At 34.2% G+C, this 26,556-nt stretch overlaps 1 long non-coding RNA gene and 1 pseudogene across 4 annotated transcripts in view; one reads left to right on the plus strand and one right to left on the minus strand.

Annotated features, from left to right (window-relative positions):
* Positions 1 to 5,680: 5,680 nt before the first annotated feature.
* LOC112645912 (uncharacterized) overlaps positions 5,681 to 26,556 on the plus strand; it is an 87,927-nt gene continuing 67,051 nt past the window's right edge. For 2 of the 4 annotated variants that reach the window (XR_004812056.2, XR_004812057.2), the window contains exon 1: positions 5,740 to 5,792. This is a non-coding gene — a long non-coding RNA (uncharacterized LOC112645912). Of the gene's footprint in view, positions 5,793 to 23,398; positions 23,507 to 26,556 lie in introns of those variants that run through there. The other 2 variants (XR_003127319.1, XR_007408152.1) reach the window with 2 other exon arrangements.
* LOC112645910 (small VCP/p97-interacting protein-like) lies at positions 19,228 to 19,459 on the minus strand (annotated as a pseudogene).

Below are 26,556 nucleotides of genomic sequence, written 5' to 3' on the forward strand. Positions count from 1 at the left end.
TGCTTCGTCCTCTGCCTGTATCTATGCCTCACTCTGTGTCTCTCATGAATAAATAAATAAAATCTTTAAAAAAAGAATATTTTTTTTCTTTTTCTGACCTGTTTTCCACTAAATGGATGATCAGTGACCCTACCCATCCCTGCTTTTAGACTTTTTAATTTATTTATTAAACATCATATAGTTTCTGTGCCATGCACTCCTTTTAAGTGTTTAAAAAATAACACAAAATGCTGGTTCTGTGAGGAAAGTATAGCTATTATGGTTATATTTCAGGTGAGGAAATGAAAACAGAGAAGTTATATACCTTGCCTAAGGTCACACAGCTAGTAGCTTGTCGTAGTTGGAATTTGGATTCATGCAGTCTGTTCCCAGAAGCTCCCTTGACTTGATTTTTTTCTTTTCATTAAAATTTACCCATTCAGGAAGCCAACCTTCAGAATACTCTACGAAATCTGTGATGTCACATGTTTTTTAAATGATAATGTTATTCATCCTTTTTTTTTTTTTTTTTTTTTTTTTTTACTTTTAGACTTCAAAAGTGTACCATGGGGTTTTCCAGGGACTGCATGATATCTGATATAACAGTAGATTGATAGTAGACACAGAGAATTCTGTTCTGTTCTATGAAGCCAACATTAAAGAGTGTTGACAAAATGTAAAACAATTGCACTTGTTACATTTTTTTGTGTGTTTTGGAAGTTAAGGTTTTTTTTTAATGTATTGCATTGATGGGTAATGGGTTTATTATTTTAAATAATTATTAACAAATATTTCCAAAATTTCTCATTTTAATGTCTAATGTGGAATAGATATAACAACTTATATTTAACAATTATATGTATATGCATATATATATGTATACATTTATGTAGAACCCCCATATAAACAAAAACTCTTAGAAGTTCTCAACTTTTAAGAGTATTAAGAAGTCCTGAAATGAAAATGCTTGAGAATCTCTGACTTCTAAACTTGCTTGAGGACTAAGTAATCTCATAAATTAATTACAATTTAGAGGTATTTATACTCTTTGATGGAGGACTATTATTTTATCTCCATGATTAAATCTTCTTTTTTTAAAAAAAAGATTTTAATTATTTATTTGATAGAGTACACAGGAGCATGAGGCGAAGCAAAGGGAGAAGCAGATTCCCCACTAAGCAGGGACCTGAATCGATGGGGCACCTTCCCAGGACCCTGATCATGACCTGAGCCCAAGGTAGACGCTTAACTGACTGAGCCACCCAGGTATCCCTTTGTGATTAAAATTGAATTTTAACATGAATGTTAGAGCCTTAAGATTTTAAAAAATTAAGCTTTTTATCTTTTATTCCTATTCATAATTATAGTGTGACTTAAATCTCCCCCCAGGAGAGGTGGCTTTTTTTATCACAGATGATTCTCTTAGAGACTTCATTCATCGTACTTGTTTTTACTTATGCTGAAATGCTTATACATGCAACACAACGTAATGGGAAAAGGGCGAGATGCTGTAATGAGTAAAGTCTAAAATACATTTGGCTCCACTATTCACCAGCATGTGTCCTTGGCCAATTTGCTTGAACTTTCTGACCAAAAATACTCATCCTAAAGATCTGCTCTGATGTTTGTATGAAATATGAGTCATTTTATCCTAGCTAAGCCAGTTTTCTCATCAGTATAATTATGATAAAATTATTTTGCAGATTATTGCAGCTCATCCATAAAGAGCATTTTGAACAACTTTATTAGTGAGCATGCAGGAATAAATGTTAGTGCTTAAATTAACTACCTACCATGTTGTAGACATTAATAAACAAGAGTTCCTTCCCTACTCTTTTTTTTTAATTTACAACCAGATCTAAGTTTCATAACCTAGATCAAGTTTAATGTCTTCATTAACATCTACATCCTGCATTGTTTTTTCTTCATTAAATTTCAATGTTTAAATATATTTATTCTTATAGGCACATGTGTGTGTTCACAAAAATGTAGTATTATTTATATGCTTTTATGTTTACTTAGCCCCAATGCAGTAACAAGTACATTTCAAAAGTATATTGTTAAATTTATAACAACCCAGGATTTTTATAACTTCCTGGTAAGTGGCATTAGAGAATAAAATTCTTTATCCAAATAATTGTTTTCTACCTCAAAGTCTAATTTGCATGATAGTAATTTTGACTCATATATTTTTTGGACAGTGCATATATTTTAAGAAAACTGTCTTCTCTCTTGTAATCCTTGAGTTGTTGGTAAATTTATTATTTCAGAAGTCTAGTATAGTAAAGTTCTTATTTAATATGTACTAAAGTCTGCTGTTGTTTAAATTCAAGTAGTGATTCAGTGGGAAACTATTTTGTGTATCCAATTTTCCTAGCCATATTTGTTTCACAAGTGATATGGTAAATATTAATATGGACATAGTCATCGTAATGGCCAAAAACTATTCCTCATTCCTCTAGTGAGGAGAGGAAATAAATGCCAGAACAATCGAGGAAGAACTGATCCCGGCTTTCAGTTTCCACCTTGAATAGGTCTCGGACCTGCATTCGCGATAGTCCTGGAGCTCGTATAAATTGTATTTTCTTCAACAGGTGACTTTTACACTACTTGCTTTATCTCAAATGTGTGTCACAAAATATATTACTGATTAGTTACTCAACAGTAAACCTATTAATTGTTTCTGATTTTATTTTGCATTATAATAACTGTTGGACAGAACAATATTTCATATTATGGTATCATTTCTATTCCTTGTTGATTAAATCACTCTCTTCTTAATTTTTTACCTTTCAAAATTTCTTTTTTTTAAGCAAGAGAATTATATTTAGCTGATTGAGAAAGCAGATTAAAATGTTGTAAGTAGTGAAAATAGAAATTTAACCCATTAACATTGAATTCATAAAGAACTTTAAATTTCAACATTTTCCACCATAAACACTGCAACACTTAAAAAAAAAAAACAGGCTAGTATATGTAACTATTTCTTTCCAAGTAAGCTTTAAATCACAAAACAAAGGGAATCGCAAAAAGATAAATGATGAATCACAGTCTTTACATTGGGAAGCTTATAGCATACTTCCACAATTTAACCACTTTCACTATTCTCCCTTCAAAAACTATTTTTGAATAAAAAATAAAGCAGACATGGAGGCACATAACTGTTTCAATGTGAATAATGATGAAATAAGGTAAAGTAGGTATGTGGAGGTGGATGGAGAGCCAGAAGGCAAACAGATCTTATAAACAGAGGTATAAATATTGATAAAACATTAATTAAAATTTATAAATATTTATAATAACTATACTAATAAAATTAGTTTGTACACCCTTGATGTTACAAGTTATAATGATAGTTACTCAAAACAAATTACAAAATCTTTAATGTGTACATCTTTAGAGAATAACATCAATGAGATAATGCTTCCAACAAAGTATTTTATTTCACATTATGTAATTTTCTAAACACATATTTCTTCTTTTGAATTTTACATGGATATTTTTAAAAGCCTGTAATGTGAGATATACATGGTAAATTCTAGGAGCATCTCAAAAAATTACAAAGTTACCAAGCAGTGTAATATACTTAGAGTCGTAATATTAATATAAAGTAGAAAAAATATTCAAGATGAAATGAAAATCATTCCAACTTATTTGGAGAGGTTAAAGGTACTTATTGTGGATTTTTCAAATGCTACAACTAGTTAGACTTTCTAAAGGCACCTACTGTTACCTGGTGTATATTAATCTATTTCCCTGATACTTGGGTATTTGCCTTATTAAAAATGAAATTTATAGTTCCAGATAGGAGATAAAATGGGATATTACAGAAGAGCCAGGCTTGTTAGACCTAGAAAACATAGCATCAGGTTATTGTTATGCAGTTTTCCTGAAACCCAATGGGAAAGAAGACCTCAAGCCAAAGCCTGGAGTTAAGGATCTTTTTCACCAATTTACACAGAAACCTATACTCTAATGTCAAAACGACACAAAACAAAAACCAACACGATCAGTTTCTTTTGACGGTTTGTGAGTACTTGCTAAATACAGTTATATTTTTTCTTTTTTAAAGATTCTGACTTGTTAATGTGTAGTACACTAAGTGAATATTCATTAATTATGTCATTACTATTATTTTACAAGCATCTAGCGGTTCTGTATGGAATATGATTAACTGGTAGATAGTTCTCACCTAAATGGAGGCAAAGTTTGGAGTCAGGTCATACTGACTCACATAGAGCCAAAAAAGAGTAAGTAAGTCTAAACTCAAAGTAAAAGTCTCTTTGAATCTTAAATTCTTCATTTTTAAGCATGTTGCCTGCTTTACAGAAACTATTTTAGAGTGTTTAGGACCAACAATTATTACTGGCCCTGATTCATTTATTAACTTTGATTCATATAACATGTTTGCATACAGTCAAATAAGTTGATTTCATGCACTTTTGATGATGATAAAAAAATGATCCAGGGAATATTGCAGAAATTGGAGAGTCCTCTTTCCCTTCTGTCCTCATGTTACTCTGGGCTGTGGATGAGTCTATTTTCTGGAGCTAAAACTTCAAGACTTAATTTGTATATAGTTTAAGGTGTATAATTTGCCCTTTAATAATTGCTGAGACAAAACTGGCCCAGCTGGTGGTTCTGAAATATGGTGGGGATACCGCTAGGAGTGCCCAAGACTCTTCAGGGGGTTTGCAAAGTCAAACTGTTTTCATAATGCTACCCAGATGTTTAACCTCTCACTTGTGTTTTCTCATGAGTGTACAATTATCTTCTCCAGGGACTACATGGTGTGTGAGATCTCAACAGGTAAAATACAGAGGCCAGGATGAGATTCCAGTTATTATTTACAAAGTCAACATAAAGGAGATTTGCAAACATATCAAACAATGCCACTAATTTTCTAATTTTCTTTTAAAACATAATTATTTTTCATAAACTAGTTACTTATATTTATATGTTATTATTTTTAAATCAATTGGTAAATACTTATAAAAGTTCTGTTATAATTTTTAATATATTAAGTATCAAATGATAACTCAAACAACAAAACTCTTTGTTGTTCTCAATCATTGTTTAAGAGTCTACACAGTGTTAAAAATAAAATTAAAAGAGTTTGATCCAAGAGTCAAGGCTGACTGTTAGAGAATAAAATCTTAGGGCTAATCACAGAACATTTAAGAAAAAAAGAAAAGAGAAAGACATTTCTTACAAGTTGTGGACACCAGAGAAAAGAGCAAGCAGAAATAGATGGAAGAGAGAGCTATTCTGATCTCTGCTACCACCTTTTTATCCTGGCAGGTGTTATTCCAGGACACCCTGGTTTTCTGTCCACATATCTGCCACATTAATACAAATGATTATTGTTGGAGAAAGCACGTAATGCCATCATTAAGCACAAAAGCCAACTGACTGTTGTGAGGAAGGGTGTCTCTGTATTCATTTGCTTTCAAAATTATATTATTATATTTAGGAATGGATGTTTTGCATTATTTATGTATTGACGTATTCTGCAATATTTTAAAAGTGTGTTATATTTATAACTTACATATTTATTTATAAAATGCATATGCCTTATAATGGTAATAAACTGATAATACACCAATAGCTTACATACATTTAAGTCAGTATTTTATTTTATTTCCTTAAAGATGTTATTCATTAGAGAGAGAGAGAGCACAACTGTGGGGATGAACAGAGGGAGGGACAAGCAAGACTCTGAACTCTGGACTCAGGGCATGATCCAACTGCCCCCAAGATCATGATCTGAGCCTAACTGAAGAATCCGACCCTCAACTGACTGAGCCACTCAGGTACAAATTAAGTCACTATTTTAAGTAAAAAAAAAAAAAAAAAATATATATATATATATATGTATGTATATATATTTTTAATATATATTTTTATTTTGAATGAATTAGCAATTTTTAAAAGATTTTATTTATTTATTCATGAGAGACACACACAGAGACAGAGAGACACAGAGAGGCAGAGACACAGGCAGAGGGAGAAGCAGGCTCCATGGAGGGAGCCCGATGCAGGACTTGATCCCAGGTCTCCAGGATCACGTCCTGGCACCCAAAGGCAGGCGCCAAACTGCTGAGCCACCCAGGGATCCCAAAGGAATTAGCAATTTTTATTCTATTTATTCACCCTGAACCTTATTACAATTAAATATATTATTATTTATAAATAGTATAGTTATTTATTTTAGAATAAAGTTTTAAGTTAAATAATGAGTAATGAAAAAAGAGCTTATATTAAATCACATTATTAACAAGTGTATATTTTTATGCCATTATAGGAAATTATAAAAGCAAAAGAACAGAGCAGTTAACATCCCAACTGTAGTTTTTGACTCTGGTGGCAAGATTGTTTTTAAAAGTTAGGAAAATTCTATTTAGCTATTTTAGTTACTATTTTTATTGGTAAAAAATAAAAGAGGCCAGATTAATTGTGCTATTATGAACACGTGAGATTGTCTGGCTTTAAGTTTAACTAACTTCAAAAGCTGGATATGAAGTAAGTACTACTACTGTCTTTTTAGGTGAAAAAATTTGATTAGGAAATTATACAAAAATGTTTTAATATATAGTTTATAAAGATAAAATTGAGAAATAGTATTTATTTGATCTGATTACATAATGAATATATACTCAGTGTGAAATTTCCCAGAATGCAGACATTTCTAATGAAACAAAATCACCCATAACCTGTCACATCAAGATTACCAGTGTGCTTATGTGTTGTGGCCAGTTAATTTATGGGATATTTAATCCTTAACAAAGTGTAAATCAGGTTTCCTCTGGTCAGTGTCCAACTGAACAAGAACGTTGGCTACAGAATTCACCATACAGTTATGAACTATTACTAACTTCATTAGCTTTCTTTATAAAAATCCATCAGAGGCAATATATTGCCTCCAGCCTTAATTGGCTTCATATTCTGACCAATTCTTGAAAGAATTAAAGATAAATTCCTAGAAATCCTAATTCTTGCTTAAAAGAAACTGTGTGTTAAAGAATTCTTTGGTTTATGCCTCAGCGAACTTTTTAAACTACATATTTATTTTTAGGAATTGGAGATATATGGCAGTATGATAGAAACAATAAAAAGTGTAGCTTTAATTAACGTATACACATTTTTCATGAAAATAGGATATGCCCAAGATACAACAAAGATTAGAAATTTAGAAATTAAATTTAAATTTAAATCTGTTTGTAGGGATGTCTGGGTGGCTCAGCAGTTGAGCACCTCCCTTCCGCCCAGGGTGTGACCCTGGAGACCCAGGATCGAGTTCCACATCGGGCTCCCTGCATGGAGCCTGCTTCTCCCTCTGCCTGTGTCTCTGCCTCTCTCTCTCTCTCTCTCTCTCTCTCTCTGTGTCTCATGAATAAATAAGTAAAATCTTTAAAAAAAATAAAAATAAATAAATCTGTTTGTAATGGGCAAAACAATCTAGTGTAAGAGACCTGGAAGGGTAGTTATGAGTAGGGTGAGTGTGATTCATCTAAAGAACCATACCAGTCAACTCAAACAGATGGCTGGCTTGTGGCAATGCAGGCCAGTACTGACATTGCCAGATACTTCCATTTTTCAAAAGAAATGGAAAATCTGGATCTTTAAATGAAATCTCCTGCTTTTATATTTTGACCAACAAACAAACAAACATACTAGTGTGAACTGCAGGAGGCAAGCAGCCTCCTCCAAGGCACCTGGTAGGGACATCTAGTTAATGGACTGCTTACCATGGAGATAATGTTGGTCAACACTACAATGCTTGTAAGTGAAATTTTAGAATATAGTATTACAACCTATATTTGGAATTTGTATGTCCAAAATTGTTTTATGACTTCTTTTCTCTTACAAACAGTAACAAAAAAGCCTACTTGCAGACTAGACTAAGCCCTTTATTATTTTTAGACTTTCTCAGCCCTAAACTTTCAAACTCCTAAACTTTCCTTTGAGACTTCCTGTTCTTGAGTCATAAAGGAAATATCTTGTTCCCTACTGAGGCCATTAAAAGAGGTTTCTAATAATGTAAGATTTTTTTTTTCCTAAACACTTCAGGGTGCTCTACTATTTATATTCTTTGGTTATAGATCTTATAGATATAGAAATTCAGAGAGAGAAAGGAGGAAGAAAGTTTGTTTTTGTTTTCTGGTGTTCTCCATAGGCGACTGTTATTTTTGTTTTAAAATTTAGTATTTCCACCAAGATGAATTCCATCTAAACTTTACATTTGTAGCCAAATATGCCTTGAAGATTTCTTGCCATTATTTATGGCTTATGTGGGTAGAGAATAAATTTTTCTTGTGAAAAAGAGTTGAAAGGTGGCTGCGAGAGGATGTCCTTGTGCATTTTCCAGTGTCTGGTAAATGATTCAATAGTGGAACTATGCTGGCCTAAAATCAGGTTTCCTTAAACTTTGTCTCCTGCCAGGCGTCTGGCTATTTGATGCATATTTTTGCTCCAGTTCTTAGGTGGAATTTCTTCTTTTACCAAATATAAGGCTTAGAAATGTATACCTTGTTTCGTGGACTCTTCTTGTTCTTCATATTCGGGAACCACGTATCCCACTGAGCCCTACTGTGCTATCTTTGAACAACACATAGAGGTAAAGCCATTCATGTTTGACAGAATGGACACACATAACTCTGGAGCTTTATAAGACACAGGGATTGATTCATCTAGTCAGTGCAGCTTATGCCTCCAGAGACTGAGTAAATGGGGGTGAAATGTGGGGTGGGTAAGGCAAGAAACAGACATCTCCCATTCATTTCCTAGCAATCCAAATTCTTATGCACCAGAATGAAGAACATGTGTGTTCACAATTATGTCTTTTGAATCATAGTATTTCTGATTGCAGGTTACCAGAAACCCTATAATTGCCTGTGTAAGTTATTGACTATTTTCTTTAAACTTTAGTAAAGTTATACTTTTTAAAAAAAATTTAAAAGTTATTATTTTAACAGAAAAATATTAAAAGTATTATAAAGTATTATAAAGGAGTGAGAGTCTAGTACCATCATTATACAGAGCTTATATTTCAAACTTCATAGTATGACATATTTTTCTAAGAGAAATTACACTTAAACATAGAGATATAAATAGGAATTAAAAATAACTAATACACATTGTAATAGAGAATATACATAACTGAAAATCATAAAAGCCATAACAATTATACTATAGTTTAAAAAAAGTTTCAGCTTTTCTCTCACTAAGCTATTACGAAAGAGAAAATTGCTATAATTTGTATGCTATGGACTCCCAGCAGGTCCTTGCTGACTCAGGGACTGACTAACAAGTAGGCTAATTTAAGTGTAATATCTCTTCTGTTCATCCTTTATTAGTGGTGTGTAAGAGCATTGAAAAGGCCAAAAGTCAGGCAACGAGAGAGAAATAATAATACCTTGGTAATCTACTGAATTGGGGAACCCTGAATATCTGAGAAGCATATACATTCAAGTTACCTCATTTTGAAAAAGCAACTCCTAGAGTTTGGGTTTTAGCCTAACTAGTAATCTAAATGGTTATATGTATGTCCAATTAAGTAACTAAATCTAGGGCAAATAAACAAAAGAATTATATCATTTCAGTACACATTTCTTTTTTTTTTTTTAAGATTTTATTTATTTATTTATTCATGACAGACACAGAGAGCGAGAGGCAGAGACATAGGCAGAGGGAGTAACAGGGTCCATGCAGGAAACCCGATGCAGAACTTGATCTCAGGAACCCAGGGTCATGCCCTGAGCCAAAGGCAGACGCTTAACCACTGAGCCACTCAGGCATCCCTCAGCACACATTTCTTAAATATATACTTACTTAAAACTCCAGAGAAATAATATTGCAACAGTGTATATGGAGATGTTACAAACCTATTGGAAGACTAAATAATTGTCAGATTATCACCATTTCTGAATGTGTCATGATATATAGATGGGAGATCAAAGTGTACTTTGTAAATTTATAGAAAAAGATAAATTTTAGGGGAAGTTTTATGTATGTGTAATTTCATAGGAAATGATTTTAATTTCCTCTGTGAAAAAAAGCAAGTTGTGAAATATTAAATAAAATGACAAAGACAATTTTAAATCTGGCAATGTGAAAAAAGAAATTGTTCCTAAGGCTTTTTAGTCTAAAGATGGAAACCAGACTTGTTTACATCTCTTGAATGTGAAATTCTAATGAGTAATGACAGCAGCTTCTAGGCAGATGACTCAAGTCTGTTAAGAATGCTTGTGCCATACAGATAAAAAGGAAAGAGAACAGCCATAATTAGGAAGGCCATTCTGATCACTGGTTTGAAGATCAGCAGTACTTATTCGTTGGTCTTGGGATCAATGATTCCAAGACAAGTTGACTACTGACACTATATGTGTTGTCAGACTAATTGGAGAAATTGGCATTGATGCAGTAAATGGAATTGAACTAGAGCAGCTTTAAAATGTCAACACTTCTGCAGAAGAGGGTTTGGGTTAAATGAAAAAAAAAAAAAACCCTCACATTAGATAAATCAGAAATATAACCAGTCTATGGATGATACACTGCACATTACAATGATACGGATGAATGAGCAGAGTACAAGCTGGTGGATCTTGGTTACATCACTTAATTTTTCTGAGATTATCGTCTCACCTATAAAAAGGAGAAAGGCTATTTTTCTTCCAGATTTAGAGTGATGATCATTTTCTTTAAGATTATCAAAATTTTAAAAAATTAAAAAAAAAGATTATCAAAATTATAAATTGCTATTCAAATGAGTTTCTTTTTTATTGGTGACTTAGGCTTTTTGCCTATGCCATACTATATGAGACTTTCTGACTTCACATCAAAAGATCTTCTTAGCTCTTTTGTAGAAAAAAAATGCTCCCATGTGTACTTTTGGATTTTATGGCTAATTTTTCAGAAGGTTAATAGATATGATACTTGGGGCTTTATTAAATGAAGTTTGTGAAATGTAGAGATAGATATATATAAAGGTTTATTTCAGGACTTTTCAGAGCCTTCAAATGCTAATGTGGTTTGTGTCTTTCCAAGAGCTTGTGGGAAAATGAATCTGTTGGATCTCAAATTTGTTTGAACACAGAATCTTTCATTCATTCTATTGATTGTTTCCTTTTTGTGCAGAGATTTTTAGTTTAATGTCCTCCCACTTGTCTATTTTTATTTCTGTTGCTTGTGTTTTTGGAGTCTGTGCAAGAAATTACTTCATTTTCTAATGTCATGAAGCTTTCCCCTATGTATTTTCCTGTGACTATGTTTACATTTTTTATCTATTTTAAGTTGGTATTTATGTATAGTATAACATAAAGATCCAATTTCAGGGATGCTTGGGTGGCTCAGTGGTTGAGCAATTGCCTTCAGCTCAGGGCGTGATCCTGTAGTTCTGGGATCGAATCCCACATCGGGCTCCCTGTTTCTCCCTCTGCCTATGTCTCTGCCTTCTCTCTGTGTCTCTCATGAATAAATAAATAAAATCATTTAAAAAAACAATTTCATTCATATGTGAATATCCATTTTCACCAACACCATTTAAAAAGACTATCCTTTACCCATTGTTTATTTTTGACACACTTGTTGAGGATTAGTTGATAATATAAATGTGGGTTTACTTCAGAAAACAAAAGATAACAAGCACTGATGAAGATGAGAAGAAATCGAAACCTTTGTATACTCTTGGTGGAAATGCTAAATGATGCAGCTACAATGGAAAACACTATTGGGATCCCTGGGTGGCGCAGCAGTTTGGCACCTGCCTTTGGCCCAGGGCGCGATCCTGGAGACCCGGGATCGAATCCCACGTCGGGCTCCCGGTGCATGGAGCTTGCTTCTCCCTCTGCCTGTGTCTCTGCCTCTCTCTCTCTCTCTCTCTCTGTGACTATAATTAATAAAAAATAATAAAAAAAATATTAAAAAAAAAAAAAAAGAAAACACTATGAAGGTTTCTCAAAAAAAAAAAAAGAAAGAAAAAAATAGAAATAGGGCTACCATATGATCCAGCAATTCCACTTCTGGGTATATATTCTAAATAATTGAAATCAGGAACTCAGAGGGATATCTGCATTTCCATGTTCTCTGCAGCATTATTCACAATAGACCAGATACAGAAACAACTTACATGTTCTACATGTTGTCCATCAGTAGATGAATGGATTTGAATGGATTTAAAGATGTGTTATATACATACAATGGAATCTTATTCAGTCTTTTGCTTTTCTTTCTTTTTCTTTTTTCTCTTCTTCTTCTTCTTCTTTTTTTTTTTTTTAAGAGAGAGACAGAGATTGAGAGAAGGAGAGTAGGCACACATGGGAGGCAGGGTCAGAGAACTCAAACAGACTCCATGCCCAGTGTGGAGTTCGACACCAGGTTCAATCTCACAACCTTGAGATCATGACCTGAACTGAAATCAGGTCGATTACTTAACTGACTGAGCCTTGCAGGTGCCCCTTATCAGTCTTTAAAAAGGAGAAAATTCTACCATATGTGAAAACATGAATGAAGCTGGAGAACATTGTGCTAAGTGAAATAAACCAGTTAGGTAAGAACAAATGCAGCATGATTCCATTTATAGGACATATCTAAAATAGTGAAACTCATAAAAACAGAGTTGATGTGGTTTTGGGGACACCTGAGTAGCTCAGTGGTTGAGCCTCTGCCTTTGGCTCAGGTCATGATCCTGGGATCCTGGGATCGAGTCTCACATCAGGCTTCCCACAGGGAGCCTGCTTCTCCCTCTGCCTATGTCTCTACCTCTCTCTCATGAATAAATAAATAAATCTTTTTAAAAAAAGAATGGTGGCTTTAGGAGCTATGGGGAGGGGCAAATAGGGAGTTGCTGTTCAATGGGTATAAAGTATATGAGATGGTTGTGTTCTAGAGATCCCCTATATAACATTGTGTGTATAGTTCACAAGTGTTTTGTGCATTTACTTTTTGTTTTGTTTTGTGCATTTAAAATTTGTTGAGAGTAAATTTCCACAATAAAATTGTTACCACTTTTGTTAATTTTTATAAAAAAAGACTAGGGCAAAACTGCGGTGCCAGCTAAGTTTGCCTTAATTTTTCCCAATAGATACATAACTTTAACAACACTCAAGCCAATGAGACAGTCTCAACACCAACACCATGACTGAATTTGCCTTCCTTAGGTAGTACTTCCCACCCTAGAACCCTCACATTTAACTTCCACAGGGCCCAATTTCTGCCAGATGATGAATTAAGCCATGTATAATGAGTTCAAGTGCTTCTCTTTCTGATTAAAGCAGTACTATATCATTATTGTTTGGGGAGTATCTTATTCAAAATGGTACCAATGCTAAAAATTCTAGGATTGTAGATTAATTTTGAAGGCATGAAGTTTCATCTCCACTTTAACAGAATGATTTGAGTCAGCACATACTATTTGCCAGATATTAGTAATATAGAGAATTATATCCATTCTAACAGTAGCTGCCTGCTGAGTGGAGTACAGATGAAACAGAAAATAAAGAGACTAAAGAGTTTTTGTTATTGTGATTATTTAATTAATGCAATATTTCAATGTAAATGAAAAATTATTTGACAAATTTTTTTCTACCAAATTAAAATATTACAATCTGAGATTTGAAATGGACATTAATGGTTGTTGGTGAGACTTCTTTTTTCTTAAAACAAGAATCTATTTTATATCACATGATTGAAAATGGTTGTATATGTTGCCTTTACTTAAATATTACTGATAATAAGCTGAATTGTTAGATAATTATTCAGTATATGGAGATAAACATCCATCTCCTTGATTTATCTAACTATTTATTCTACTTTTGCACTCTGGAGTAAAAAGAGAAGTCTACTTCTTATTTTCACATGACAGCCCTTCAAATCCATCTACACTTTGATGTTGGGATCAATGATTCTAAGACAACTTGAACAGCAAGACTACATGTGTTGTCAAGTAATCAGAGAAATAGCTATTAGTGCATTGCATACTAATAAACTTGAGCAATGTAAGAAAATTAAGACTGAGATGGTGTCTCTCCCTCACCCAAACAGTTCTCTTCTCTTGGCTAAGCAACTATAATTCCAGCCACCTTCATTTATATGACACAACTGACAGTCCTCTCATCATTCTTTACTGCCTTCCTGATTCCGAATTTAGTACAATTTTTAGTAATCTTATTAAGGTGGGATACTAAGACACACAGGTGTGGTTAGTCCTAGACAGACAAGATGCTCCAGATTGCCTCCTTCAAGGTCATGTGAGTTTTATTGTCTTGCAATAAGATAACAACTAAGATAACTTTTTACATAAACAGTTTACCAACCTGGTTAAAATGTTTTGAAATTAGTCAACTGACTCTCTCATCTTGGATGGAAAATGTATCTTCAGATTTATACACTTAATTTTATTGTTCAGTTCATATTAGTTTTCTATTTGATAAAAATATTGTTAGCATTAATTATTTCATTCAATTTATTGGCTAATATTACCAACTGAACCTCAAACACAAATTCTAATCATGTTTTCTGTGTTATCATCTAAATTAAACACAGTAAATATTATATGGCCTTATGAGTCTTGTATTTTTACTAGATTCTATCTCTAGTATCTTTCCTCTAGCTTTTTTTTTTTTTTTAAGATTTTATTTATTTATTCAGGAGAGACACACAGAGAGAGGCGGAGACATAGGCAGAGGGAGAAGCAGGCTCCCTGCAGGGGATCCTGATGTGGAACTCGATCCCAGGACCCTGAGATTACACCCTGAGCCAAAGGCAGATGCTCAACCACTGAGCCAGCCACCCAGTCATCCCTTTCCTCTAGCTTAACCTCACTATAATAATCAACCTTTAAAAATTTGATCACAAAGATAGTTATAATTTCACCTATTTGTCATCAAGATTTTGTTATATAATCATTCCCTTGAGGGTAATATGAGAAATTGTCTAGTGACTTACTGAAAGCAAATACAACAAAACTATGTCATTTTCCTTAAATCTGAAACACGCTCTTGAAACATGAAACTAATCTGCCCTAAGGCAGAAAGAAAAGCAATAAAGGATAAAATACTCAGTGGGGGAAAAAGACAAAAAAAATGTTATGTTGGCATAAACTAATTTCTTCAGATTTGTTCCCTGACCTCACCCTCACCCTGTTATTTAACATACCTTATTTGATCATGGTACTTGACTTTTTGAACCTCATTTGATCTGTTTCTTTATGTTACCCTCAATATTACCCCATTTCACTTTCTTCCTACTTCTGGCTCTCCAAAATGCAAACAAATTTAGTTCTTTTTTTTTTTTTTTTATTTATTTATGATAGTCACAGAGAGAGAGAGAGAGGCAGAGACACAGGCAGAGGGAGAAGCAGGCTCCATGAATTTAGTTCTAAGATTTGTTTTCCATGATGGATTTCTAGTAAAACACTATCCTTTAGACTGACTTCAGCTACAAAATTATACCCCATTATTTGATTCTGATAACCATTTTCAAACCTGTTCTTGTTGAATTCTAACTTTCATGGTTACGATTACATATGATGTATTTAAATTCTTATTTTGTTATAATTTAAATTATAATTTAAATTTGTTATAATTCAAATTATAATTTAAATTTGTTATAATTCAAATTATAATTTAAATTTGTTATAATTTAAATTATAAGTGCCCTTAAAATATATAAAATAGCACAATATCAGAGTTAAAAAAAAACTTATTTATTTATTTGAGAAAGAAAGCGAGCAGGAAGGGAGGAGGGGCAGAGTCAGAGTGGGAGAGAAAATCTCAAGCAGACTCCCCATTGATCATGGAGCCTGACACAGGGCTCAATCTTCCCTGAGATAATGACCTAAGCCCAAAACAAGAGTTAGATGCTTAATCAACGGAGCCACACAGATGCCTAACAATATCAGAATTTTTTATATTTCAGGCAGCAATTCATATAGGTATTGTTTGGCTATAGTGATTGTTGTAGTTAATGCAATGTTAATGTTGTATTTGACATAGTTAAAATAATGTAGTTTATTAACACTGCTTATTAAGAGATTCTAGCCTCACTTCTATCCGCTCCTGGCAAACTCCCCTGTTTAACTTCAGTATTTTTTAAGGAATTTTGAAAGAGTTTAAGAGTGGAGTCTAAATGACTTTTGTATGTGAATTCTTTTAGAGCCAATAAGTCTTATATGATCCATTTCTACTTATTTCCACAGACTAAGCCATGATAAAAGAGTTACTTAGTTAATAATCTTTTATAAATTAAGGTATTAATAAATATGTATAACTTAAGCCAATGAGTCTACTCTCATGGACATTTGTGAGAAATATTAGGTAACAAAGATAGGATGAAATTATTTTGGACCTCATTAAAAATAATGGTTCTTAAAGTTTTATGTTAATCAGAGTAAACCATGATGCATGCTTAAAATATAAATTACTAGACCACTCAAATAATCTTATTAAACAATAATCTCAAGAAATAAGACCTGTGAATCAGATTAATAGTTCCCAAATGATACCTGATTATTGTTCAGAATTTAAGTGACACAAATTTTTTGTTCAATATATAAAGAGCAATATACATAAAGAAGTTAGAATTGAATAAAGATATGCTGACTTATAAAGAACTAGAAAGAGAATAAGCAAGGTGGTGGAAAGCTCCAGTTACAATTTAAATTGAAGTTAGGATGTACTCTATAGTCCCAAATGAACATTTTGGAGACATATTGGAGATTGAAATAAGAGATATGAAAATTGGTTACTTTTACAGCTAAGTTTAATTTAGTGGAGGGATAAAGAGATTTGTAAGAAGGATATTTATACAAGCTACTTTAATTATTTTTTGAAATGGAAAATTTAGCTGCTAAATAATAAGACATGATCATTTTAAAGAATAGAATTACCATGAGCCATAATAAGAAGTTTTACAAGTTGGGAACTTAAGAATGTTACACACTGTGCTGGCCTAGTAGTTTCACTATACTGCTGAAAAATTTCAAAGATATGCTGAATATTTTCTGTAACAAGGAGTTTACGACCTTCTGAAGAGAATCAGATTAGGGGAAAGTCTAATTTTTAGAAAATAATTTAATATTCCATTTGCTCTGCTTCTCTTTAGATTTTACATATTTTTTATATTAGTATTCTACAGAATATATTACTTTAAATAATCACTTCTTTTATGTTACTTTTGAGAATAATCCTAAGAGGGGAAGATCTGATACACCCCACAAATCTTCAATCTTTACAACTTAAGTTTTTCTCACCCTAATAATAGTTTCCACATTGTGTATAGATTCAGTCTTTATTTTACAAGGCATTGGCAATATTCTCTGCAGCTATGTGGTCGGAGTGGTTCTCTTGCTAGTTATATAGTATTCTTTTTTAAAAGATGTATTTATTTATTGAAAGCTAGAGAGTGGGAACAGGGGTAAGGGCAGAGGGAAAGAATCTCAAGAAGACCCCCTACTAAGCACCAAGTCCCATGGGGGGCTAGATCTCAAAGCCCTGAGATCATGAGCTGAGCCAAAATTGAGAGTCTGACACTAATTGACTGAGCCACCCAGGCGCCCCAATTCTATATTAATACTTAAAAAAAAGAGATTTACTTAGTTTTTGAGAGAGGGAGAGAAAGCAGGGGGGAAGGACAGAGTGAGAGGGAAAGAGAAACCCAAGCAGACACTGTGCTGAGCGCAGAGCCCAACTTGAAGCTCTATCTCAGGAGCCTGAGATCAAAATCTGAGCTGAAACCAAGAGTGGAATGCTCAACCAAATACTTTCCCTATATATTATTCTTAATTTCCAATAAGTCTTGTGTTTATCTGGTAATTCAAATGTTTGCTTTATCTTATTTCATATTTTTCCAACATTTGATTAAAAATTTTTCAAAAATATAGCAGAGTTAAAATAATTTTTTGGTGAACACCTATATACCCACTACTTCCATTTTACCATTAAATGCCCATCTATCAGTTCATCTTCTTTTGGATGCATTTCAAGGTAAATTGCAGACATCAGCAAACTTCTTCCTAAATGTTCTCAGCATTCTTGTTAATTTTATTTCAATATTTCTTTTTATTTTTTGAAAATAAAATAAAATGCAAAACCCTTAAGTGTACTTCATCTAACTTTAGAAAAAGGATTTCACCTGTGTGACCAAATCGTATTAAAGTATAAAATATTATTATTGTTCCAGAAAGTGTCCTCATACCCTTTTCAAATCAATCCAAATTCCAGCCTCCAAGTGACAGCCACTGTGCTGAAATTTGTGTTCATTCTAAAAGTTCATGTAAATGAAGTTACATAATAAATACCCTTTGTAAGGCTTCTTACCACATCACATCCATTAGTGTCATATCCAAGAACTGATGCTATGTAGCTTTCACTATAAAAATATATATGGATTTTTTTTAAATTTTTATTTATTTATGATAGTCACACAGAGAGAGAGAGAGAAAGGCAGAGACACAGGCAGAGGGAGAAGCAGGCTCCATGTACCGGGAGCCCGACGTGGGATTCGATTCCGGGTCTCCAGGATCGCGCCCTGGGCCAAAGGCAGGCGCTAAACCGCTGCGCCACCCAGGGATCCCTATATATGGATTTTTTTAAGCAAGCAACCCCCCCACTTTATTGCAGTGTAAAACACTGTTAATTTTATAAGCCATAAAAATAGAAAATAAATTAGGAAAATTAAACGTTTTCCACAAATATTCATTACTTAATATGTTATAAAAATTTTCAATGTTCTTTTGCATTAGCACTTCAAATGATTTTTCAAAATTTTTCCTGATAAGTTTAAATGCATGAAGTCCATAAGTTTAAACATTATCTTCATAGATAATGAAATAAAAAGAAATACAAGGCTAAGCAGAAAAATATAAGATTGTTAGGTCATTTTATAAAGGAGAGAAAATAGAAAGGCAAACTTAGATGTTTGAGATGTATGCAGACGTTTTACACACAACATATTTATATTCACTTTTTAGGTCCATGTTTTAACTACTAAAAAATGGCAAGTCATCCAGGACCTACAGAAGAGCAAATGCAGGAAAATAAATACTTAATGAAAGGTCTGTCCATTTTCTCGGCTTGAAAATCAAAAGTGTTTTCAATATATCAATATTGACAAAGCCCTGACTGGATTTATTGACACTAACATTACAAAGTCTGAATCTTCATTTATTCAAAGAGAAAAAATTAAACTGAGGACATTCACTTAGTATCAGATATTAGTTATTGGCAGTAGGATTTTCCACCCATGTTATGCTTAAGAAACTGTCCACCTAAGTCCATTTTCTGATGGGTGCCCAGATGCAGCAATTTGGTTTTCTAATTTTTTCTTTTTCTTTTTCTACTTCCACAGACCAAACATCCAAAATGTCCTTAGATGCAGGCTCCTTTTGTCTTCTCTCTGCAGCCTCTCTAAGCTTTGCTCTTTTTTCTTCCATGTCTGGTCAGGGAGGTGCAGACTCCTCAGGACAGGGAAAACACAGTCCCATTGGAAGAGAAACTGAGGTCTCTTACTGGCCCTGCCATAGACCAGGCTACATATGGAAATTTTATTAAAACTCATTACATTCTGTTAGCAATACTTTGCTTGTTAAGGAAAAAAATAAACTTTGAAATGTTTTGAACACAAATTACATTAGTGTCAGAAATAATTTTGGGGAAAAAAGATTCTGGATTTGAATTTTAAGACAAGATTGGTTGACAGTTCATTTTTTATTTTCTTTAGTGTGCATAGTCTTAATTATCAAGAATATATTATCAAATCAATTTTACTTTTCCTCTACAGCAAAATGGATATAATGATAATGCTAGTATTAAAGTCCATGAGCATCTGAGATTTAATCAAAATGTCATGAAATATATTTTCATTACTATACATGTAGTTTTATAAGAGATTTTAAAGTTTGATTGAATACATTAATGTCATTTTAGAGTTCCAACATACTATTTAAAATAATGTTAGCATAGTAAATATTTCTTTTTAATATAAAAATTTATAATAATTATAAGCATTATAGGATGTTCTAGAATAAAATTATGATATTAAAGGGTTATGGACAGATACCATGAATTTACAGATAGGGTTGGCATAAAAGAAAGTTTATTGGGGAAAATTTACATGCATGGAGTTTAAGTAGAAATTTAAGTAGGAGAACATCATGATCTCAAAAGGTTAGTCCTGAGCCCAAGTTTAGGTTGAGTATAGATGGACTTTATCCACCACAGCCAACTTTTCAGTAAAGATGCCCACCTATATTAATTACAGATTTTTTTTGTCAACTGGTAAGAAACAGTTATATGAACATGTAAAAATAGAAGTTTTCTGGCTGAAAAGGAGGCCTGATGAAAGAAGAAATGTCCAACAGCAGTTCTGGTATTAACCCATTCTTGTGTTGTGCTAACTCAAACCTGCTGAGTCATCTCTTTACTACAAAAAGAAGGGAGGAAATTGGCCCCCAAGATACTCCAGATCCACCCCTCCCAATGCTTATGGAACTATTTCATTTTACCCCCGTTATCTCTGTTTCACTTCAGTCATAGAGAACATTAAGACATTTTCTGGGTCGTGAGAATAAATAAGGATTTGTATAACTGGATTAGATGGGAAGTGACATATCCAAAATTGTGAAGAAGTTACTTTATGAGCTACTGCCTGGGAAAATCATAAGAGGTTGATTGTAACAGTTTGTCCCTATCTGTTAAAAAAGGAGAAAGATATTTACCATCTTTCTCTGGTCTCTTAATGCTTTCCAAGATTGAATGCCATGCGCTCTCATGGATGAGATGGACAGTTGTTCCTATTCCCTTTTCTGGAGTGATAAATTCCATAGATACCCAATAATTATCTTTTTGTCACCATGAGGCAGAGTACAGTGGCTGTGGAATCACCTGAAGTAAAGTCTGTGTCAGTGTTCATGCTCATCAGGTGTCCCTCATCTGAGCAATATTATCTATCATCTATCTATCTATCTATCTATCTATCTATCTATCTATCTATCATCTATCCATTTGCTGAGATCAAAAAAGGCACTATAAAAGTACAAGGATCACTTTGGTACTAAACTGTTTCCTCTCACAATCCTTTTCTCCCTGGCTTTGGATGTGTGGGAAGTCAGCTAAGTGTGCATTGTCATGTGTTACTTTAATAACTGACTAGAATGGGACCAGATGATCCTATAGAAGTGATCATTGAAAAGGCTGACCCTATGGCAATACATAAGTCAGAAAAGGTTCTAACTGGCCATTCTCATCCTTTTTGGTGGTTCCATTATTATGATGGCTTACAACATGGATTTAGTGGGCTGTAGAATAGATGAGGACTAATATGCCTGACATTGTAAATCCAGATGGTTCTCTCTAGATGTGTCACTTCACTTAGACATTTGTAAGTGATATATGAAGATCAAATTTATTAATAAGTTGTGCGTGTTTCCAGAAGGTAGCAAGCCTTTAGCTATTCAGGCCTGAATAGACCAATACTCCTATCTATATAGGCCATTAGTAACACCTCTACCCTCTCCTCCAAAAAACCCTGAACCAAGATCTACTTTAAGGAAGGTTTACTCTATAAGAGTGGTTCTCAATTGGAGGTTATTTTCCCTGCAGGGAACATGCGACAATGTCTGGAGACATTTTTAATTATCATAACTGGCAGTGGAAGTGGATGCTATTGGTACCTGGTACCTAGAGGCTAGAAATGTTACTAATCATACTACAATGCCCATAATTGTTCCCCAAAGAAACAATGATCTGACCCTTAATGTCAATAGAGCCAATGTTGAATAATTCTATCCTATCTTTAGAAAGAGTATTAGAATAAAATGAACTTAATAGATTGGGGTATCAACAATTTATCATCTTTAGGATGAATTGTTATAGTATTCTACTGGTTTTATCACAACTTTAGAGGTGGGCTGTTTTATTATTTAAGCGTGCTTTCAATTTAGATGTCAGGCATTGTAAGAAATATGTACTTAAATCAAAGGCCTTCCCAGTGTTTAATTGGGAAAGCTGTTTATATTCTTGATAGAAGGTTTGCCCTTCATTGGAGTTATAATTTCCATTTCACAATGGGACTATGGAAAATTTGCCTCACTTGATGGAAATTTATTTCTGAAAAACCTGCTACAGAATAAGAATGTTTGAGTCATGACTTTTCTTTCAGTGAGATGACTTATATCAAGCAGGGCCCAGTAACAAGGAGGCAATAATTGCTCAGAAGCAGATCTAGGAAGCTCAGAAAACACAAAATAGATTAATTAGAAAGAAAATCATACCAAATCACACTTTGCTTTAATTGCTAAAAACCATAGATTAAAATAAATCTCAAAAATAACCCAGATAAAAAGATATCACAGGAGTTCCAAAACAAAGAGTAATAGCTGACTTACAATGGACAGAAACTTTTTTCTTTCTTTCTTTCTTTTTTTCTTCTTTCTTTCTTTCTTTCTTTCTTTCTTTCTTTCTTTCTTTCTTTCTTCTTTCTTTCTTTCTTTCTTTCTTCTTTCTCTCTTTCTCTCTTTCTTTCTTTCATGATGTTATTTATTTACTTGATAGAAAAAGGAGAGAGCGAGAAAGTACAAGTAGTTGAAGCAGCAGAGAGCCCGATGCAGGGCTCGATCCCAGGACCCTGGGATCATGACCTGAGTGGAAGGCGGATGCTTAACCGCCTGAGCCACCCACATGCCTCTGGACAGAAACTTTAAAGAACTGAAGGAGTAAATAAAAACAATAGGTATCAATGCATAATTCTTTAGCCAGTGAACATATACTTAAAAATGAAGGTGAAAAAAAGATATTTTAAGATAAATGAAGCTGTATGCCAATTACAAAAGATGAATTTCAAATATAGGGACATAAGTGAGTAGAAAATGAGAAAATGGAAAAGATATAATGCACAACACAAACTATAAAAAATATGAACACTATCAGTCCATTGGACCTAATTGACATTTATAAAGTTCTCCTTAGCAAATTTCAGATGATTGAAGTCATACAGACTATGTTCTCCAACCACACTGGATGAAATTAGTAAACAGTGCCAATTGAAGAATCTAGAAAATCCCCCAAACGATTTGAATTGAGTTGATGGACCTCAAATTAACTCCTGGGTTAAGGAAGAAAACAAAGGAAACTATGAAATATTCAGAACTGAATGCTTATAAAAGTAAAATTGAATTTTGTGGGGTACTCCTTTTTAGGTAAAGAAGTACCTACACTTATTTCTTTTTATGTTTATGTTAGAAAAAAGCATCGGTATCTTCCCAAGTGTAGATGTCACTGTAGCAGATTGCCTGAACATTCCCCAGCACGTCGTATTGTACTTAGGTTTATCTAATGTTCTGATGATGTATCCTGATGAGGTCGGGAAAGTAAACTTCTCTAATGGGCCATATTGGTTCAAAGCAAAATGATTTTGCTTTTCTTTGCAGAGTAAGTCATACAAGAGCCAAAGCAGTAGCAATGTCCAAGGCTACATAGCGAGCTCCAGCCATGGCAGCAACATCGTTCTGATTTGCAGTTGTAAAGGAGCAACGGTGGCCACTTTCCTGTCGAAGCTCTGTTAGTCCTCAGTAGGACTTTCACTGGCCAGACTGGGCTCTGGAGTTGAAGATAGCATTGCACAGAACTTTCTTCTGTAGTGAACTTTGCCTATGAAGACCTAAATTAGTTTACTAGAGCTGTCATACCAAAATACCACATGCTGGCTGGTTTAAACAAGAAAAATTTATATTCTCAGAGTTCTGGAAGCTAGATGTACAGTAGCCAGGTATTGGTAGGGTTAATTTTTTTTGAAGGTTGTGAGGAAGAATAGGTCCCATGCTTCTCCTCTGGCTTCTGGTGAGTCGGTGGCAATCTCTGATGCTTCCTGACTTGCAGAGCATTTCATACATCCATCTTCACATGGTGTCCCCCCAGGTATCCCTATGTCCAAAATTCCCCTTTTTACAATGACACCAGTCATATTGCATTTGGCTCTCCCTAATTATCTCATTGTAACTTGATTACCTCTGAAAGACTCCACCTGCAAGTAAGATTCCATTCTGAGGTACTGGGGGTTAGAACTTCAATGTATGAATTTTGCATGGAACACAGTTCAACCCATTATGAGGCCATTACAGTTTCTTCTTCTGGAATGAAACATTATCATGACTGTCAATATTAGCAAGCTTTATGAGTACAGACCACTATCTTTCATAAATTTTCCAACTTTCATAGCAGCCAAAAACAGACCAGGTAATGATTGTAGCCAAGCAACATGTCTATGCAATCTTGCACCTAGAATATTTATATAATTTTACAGCCTAACAAAGGGAAAACAAGGACAGTCCACACATAATAAATTAAGAGCCATGTCATTCCCAATATCTAGGTAGTTCAGGAATATTTTGAGCGTCTTCCCCTCCCCTCTGTTCCCTGACCTGGTTCTTGTCTCTGCCTCATCTATCCTGTTAATTCTCTAAAGTCTGGGAATCAACTTATTTACTTTTTGCTCCAGAAAAGCAGCCAAATGCATTCTCAATTTTTGCATCAGGCCATCTGCTTGGTTGTGCACTGAATGCTCCTATCTGTGAGCTTTGTTGGTCCCTTTGATCTTATCATTCCCCCAACCAGCAGCCATAAAGTGCATATAATCTTGCAGGATTTTCCAAGCTCTAAATTGTCTGGCCTCCTTTTTTTCTGCTACTAGTCTTACTACACAGGGTTTTCCTTTGGTAGCAAATACAACCTTACTTGTAATGATCTACGTGTTTTAGGGACTTTATTTGCTTTAAGTTTCTTATGCTCTTTCAAATTGCCTCTTATTTGGGGGTTTTGGTGACTGACTGTTCTGCTGCTGTTTTATCCCCCTTAGGGTCTATAGCAAACTTTTATAAAGTTAGAATCTGGGTTAACACATCCTATTGCTTCCCTACTGCTCTAGGTATGGAGCTAGCAGCCATCATACCTATGCTACTCTCTGTAGGGTTTGGAACAATTTTCTCAGTGGCCCTTTTGGAAGATGCTGAGCTGGGGGCACATCATATTGCCACTTGAATATTTGCAGAACTTGGCCACCAGAATTCCCTATAACCTGCTACTGCCCCTAGAACGGATATCTTCCACTATGGTGTGGCGTGTGGGGCTTGGATATATACCATTTTAAAATCCAATAGCATTGATATAACTGGAGTGTATCTTTGTATGGTCAATACCAATCCTATGTTGGAGTCATATGGACTGAATGTTTGTGTTCTCCCAAATTTCTGGTGTTGAAATCCTAACCTCTAAAATGATGGAATTAGGAACCTTTGGGGGGGGGGGGAGTGTAGGTGATGAGGATGAAGCCATCCTGAATGGAATTAGTGCCCTTAAAAATAAACTGCAGAGAGCTCTCTCATTTTTTTCCAAGTGAGGACACAGCAGGAAGATGGCTGTCTATGAACCTGGAAGCAGGTTTATCACCAGACCATGGCTCTGTTAATGACTGTATCTTGGACTTTCCAGCCTCCAGAATTGTGAGAAATAAATATTTGTTTTTTAAGCCACTTAGTCTTTGGTATTTTTAGTTACAGCATCCCAAACGGACTACAACTCACCACAAAAGCCATATGTGCAGATAGAAGATTTACTGGGAAAAACTTTACTAGCAGGGAGGTAATGAAGTGCCTGATTTACCAAACTTGATATCCAGATCTGTCTCTTCTCAAAAAGCAACAGAACTGAGGTGCATGGGGGGCTCAGTTGGTTGAGCATCTGATGTTGGCTCAGGTTGCGATCTCCGGATCCTGGGGATGGGGCCCTCATGGAGCCTGTGTCCAGCTCCCCGCTCAACTGGGAGTATTTTTCTCCCTCTCCCTCCGCCTCTCCCTATACTTGTGCTCTTGCCCACTCTTTCCCTCTCAAATATATAAATAAGATCTTTAAACAAAAAGGCTACAGATCTAAAATATATTAAGAGCAATAACAATGTTTAGCAATGTGCATCTGTTATACATCTTTATGGGAGAAATCTTATCAGCATTAATATGATATTATGGGTCAGTTTCTTCTTCAGGAACAATTGAGCAATTCTACATGACTGCATGTCAAGCAGTTTGCCTCTGGAACAATGGAATATCATAGCCGTATTCAATTTAACTGGATACTGACACCCTATATAACAGTCTAATTGTTCAAAGAGCAGCTTTAGAAGAGGCATGTGGGCTTAGGGAAATGTAGAGTAAGTTTCTAAGTGTCTGTTTGTCCTTTTAAATTGCCCTGATGATGGGATGAGCACTGGGTGTTATGCTATATGTTGGCAAATTGAACTCCAATAAAAAAAAAGTTCTGAACACCAGATATGCCATCTCCGAAAATGTTAACAGATATGCAAAAGTGATTAAAATAATTTATTAAACAGAGTAGAAATGAATGTGCGTAGAAATAAAGAAACCCTATGGGACTAAAAAAAAAAATCGCCTTGAAGAATCAATGTAAGAAATAAAAAAAAAAGTATATTGAAGCCATTAGAAGAATTTAGAACATTTTAGAAATGTCCATTTCCTCAAAGTAATTCATGGTCCTTCATGTTACATGATCATATCCATTAATTAGCCGAGGCACA

This window comes from Canis lupus, chromosome 34 (genome assembly GCF_003254725.2).
Source record: "Canis lupus dingo isolate Sandy chromosome 34, ASM325472v2, whole genome shotgun sequence".
In the NCBI taxonomy this organism is placed as follows: Eukaryota; Metazoa; Chordata; class Mammalia; order Carnivora; family Canidae; genus Canis; species Canis lupus.